This window comes from Bison bison, unplaced genomic scaffold, assembly GCF_000754665.1.
Source record: "Bison bison bison isolate TAMUID 2011002044 unplaced genomic scaffold, Bison_UMD1.0 scf7180017864262, whole genome shotgun sequence".
NCBI lineage: Eukaryota > Metazoa > Chordata > Mammalia > Artiodactyla > Bovidae > Bison > Bison bison.
This window is the reverse complement of record NW_011494834.1, coordinates 941,831-945,499: the sequence shown is the minus strand read 5'-3', so window position 1 is coordinate 945,499 and position 3,669 is coordinate 941,831. Positions and strand designations below refer to the sequence as shown.

General features: G+C 38.6%; 1 protein-coding gene across 1 annotated transcript in view; it reads right to left on the bottom strand.

Annotated features, from left to right (window-relative positions):
* The window catches only part of PGR (progesterone receptor), a 118,065-nt gene that overhangs the window by 113,937 nt on the left and 459 nt on the right, over positions 1–3,669 (bottom strand). The window lies entirely within an intron of this gene.

Here is a 3,669-nt window from a genome sequence, read left to right as displayed (position 1 = left end):
CTGCTCGCGCAGCGGACCCTCGCACGCTCAGATACTACGAGGCTTCACTAGCAGACCCGCCCCCCGGCTTTCCCAGCACCCCGCCTCCCCCGCAGCAGGCCCCGCCCACGGCTCCGCCCCGCTCCGCTGAGGGACCAGATCTGAAATTCCAAGTGCCAGCCCGAATTAACAGGTACTGGGATGAGCTGCATAAGCACATTCGATTTTGTACTGCCAACTCAGTACCACTACCAGTCTAACTGGAAAAGTGAATGGATTGTATCAGAAGCTGAATTCTCAGCATTTCAGATTTGTAAAGATTTTACACAGAGAACGGTATTTGGCTATGTGTATTATTTTTTTTAGAATAAATATATCGAGGATGATTCTAAGTAACATGAGAGAGACTTTTCTCTTATGACTTCCATAAAAGTGAGTGCTTTCAAATGTCTCTCTCTGCAACCAACATGTCCTCTAGTCCTCTTGAACCGTCCTCAATGTGGCAGAGAAATTTGGGGACAGGAGATAGCTGAGAACACTAATTTACCTGTACAAGAAGTTTGGATGTTGTGTGTTTACACTTTGAATTGTCCTAAGAAGTGCGTTCCATTTTTTAATAAATAGCCCTTTAAGGAAAGTTTCCTTTAACTTCAGCTTCCATCCTGTGCTACATCATAAATTCCTCAATAGAGATGTTGAATACTACTTTTTCTCCCCTCAGCATTCTTATTCTGAAAAATAATCTTTGAATTTTTAAAGCAAATCACCTCTTCCTGAAGATGTAGAGAGAAGGGGAGTAGTGCAATGCATTTGAGATATAGGGTTATAAGCTAATAAATAGTCTCTGTGCTGAACCCAAGACCGCTGGGTATCCTGACATCTCTTAAAGATACCATGTTCAAAAATGACTTAATCATTTGGAAAATTCCTCGAGTTCTATCTGTGCTGATGCCCCACTGGTTTTCTCAGCCTGGTATAGAGAATACAGTGAAAGACTCCTGGGGGGGGGGGCGGCAGAGCTGACAGAGGTAAGGAGCCTGGATCCCTGAACACCTGGGGAGTGTCTACATGAGAGAGAAGTAAATTTTATCGTATTAGGTCACTGGGAATCAATCTTTTGGGCCATTAGCTTACTCTGATTGACTAGTTTTAAATATGAGGGAGTTAGGCAGGCAGAAGAGGGCTGAAGAGAACTCCAGGAAGCAGATATAATATGTTCACAGGACATCAAATAGCAAGACATAATATGGGAATTGCAAGGAGGTCAGTATGGATAGAGCATGGGGTAAATTGGGGAATGGAAGAGGATAAGGCCAGAGAAGTAAACTAATTTATTATTATTAATACTGTTGTTGTTTTTAGCTTTCCTTTTTCCAGTTTACTTTAAGCTACTTAACGTGCTTTATTGGCTATAATTCACATATATGGTTCACCTGTCTTAAAGTGTACAGTTCAGTGGTTCTAAGCTTATACACAGTTGTGTAACTATCATGACTATTAATTTTAGAACATTTACATCACCCCTAAAAGAAACTCCATATTCATTAGCAGTCACTCCTCTTTTTCCCTTAAAACCTTTCCAACAGTCCACTGAATCTACTTTCCTTCTCTGCATTTAATAGAAATAGAATCATACCATATGTGGTCTTTTACACTGGGTTCTTTCACATAGCATGTGAAAGAAGGTTTCAATCACATGGTAGCATGTATCAGCACTTCACTCTTTTTTATTGCCAAGTAATATTTCATTCTATGAATATACTTTGATTTACTATACTATGATTTGTGAATATGCTATGATTTTGATTATCTGTTTAGAAGTCGTTGGACATCTGGGCTGTTTCTGTTTGGAGGCTATTATGAATAAGGCTACTATTAACATTCATGTATGAGTTTTCATGTGAACATGTATTTCCATTTCTCTGGGTTATATACGGAGGATTAGAATTGCTAGGTCATATAGTAACTCTCGGAGAAGGTAATGGCAACCCACTCCAGTACTCTTGCTTGGAAAATCCCATGGGTGGAGGAGCCTGGTAGGCTGCAGTCCATGGGGTCCCTAAGAGTCGGACACGACTGAGCGACTTCACTTTCACTTTTCACTTTCATGTATTGGAGAAGGAAATGGCAACCCACTCCAGTGTTCTTGGCTGGAGAATCCCAGGGACGGTGGAGCCTGATGGGCTGCAGTCTATGGGGTCGCACAGAGTCGGACATGCCTGAAGCGACTTAGCAGCAGCAGCAGCATAGTAACTCTAGGTTTAACCTTTTGAAGAATTGCAGACTGCTTTCCAAAGTGACTAGACATATTGTATTTCCACTGACAGTGTATAAAGGTTCCAATTTCTTCACTTTCTTGGAAATGCTTGCTACTGTCTTTTATTATAGCTCTCATAGTGTGTGAGATGAAGAGGTATCTAACTGTGGTTTTGAGTTATACTTGCCTGATGGTTAATGCCATAGAATCTGTAGATTTTGTAGAATCTGGATAGTACTGCCAGGTAGTCTTCTAAGACCTTTACATGTGTTAACTTGTTTAAACTTTCAACAGTTCCACAAAGTAGGTACTGTTATTTGCATTACATAGTTGAGAAAACTGAAGCTCTCAGTTTCCCAATGTTATAAAGATAATAAGTAGCATAGCCATATTTGGCCCCAGGTGACCAAATGCCAGTATTCCTAGGAGTGTGATTTTTAAATAGCAGATGGCTCAGAATGGGGGTTCCAGGTTGCTATAGCCATAACGTTGGCACGAAGTCTCATTTTAAATGACACACTATATTTGACTTAATTTTGATTGACTATAAAAATTCCCTCAAACCAGACACGTCTGACTAAGATATTTCCACAAGATTGAAATTCCTGAAGTAAGAAAACAATAATAAAAATTCTCAACATGTCCTAAATCACCATTAGTTCATGAAATTTGATGCTGCGTGATTAGCATTGTTGACAAAAATAATTCCTAAATATATTAATCTTTAAGTGAAACAAGCTCACTATTTAAATACACTGGTTAAAAGTAGGACTACCAAATGATCAAGCAGTTCTGCTACTGGGTATTTATTTAAAAAATCAACACAATAATTATAAAAGATGTATATATCTGTATGTTCACTGCAACACTATTTACAGTAGCCAATATATGGAAGCAATCTAAGTGCCCATTAATAGATGTGATATAGATGTGATAAAGAAGATGTGATATATATGTAATATATAATGGAATATCACTCAACTGTAGAAAAGAATGGAATCTTGCCATCTGCAACAACAAGGATGAACTGTGAGGGCATTATGTTACCTGAAATAAGTCAGACAAAGAAAGACAAATATTGTATGATTTCACTTATATGTGTGGAACCTAGAAAACTAATAAGCAAACATAACAAAACAGAAACAGAGTTATAGATACAGAGGTCAAACAGGTGGTTGCCAGAGGGTGGGGGATATTAGGGGTGGGGTGTGAAAGAAATAGATGAGAGAGATTAGGTGAAAGAAACTACCAGTTGCAAAATAAATGAATCAGGGATATGAAATGCACAGTGTGGGAAATATAGTCACTAACTATGTAATATCTTTGTATGGTGACATATCATAACTAGACTTATCACAATGGTCATTTTGAAATGTATAGAAATATTGAATCACCATGTTGTGTAACAGGAATTAACATAGTGTTGTAAGTCA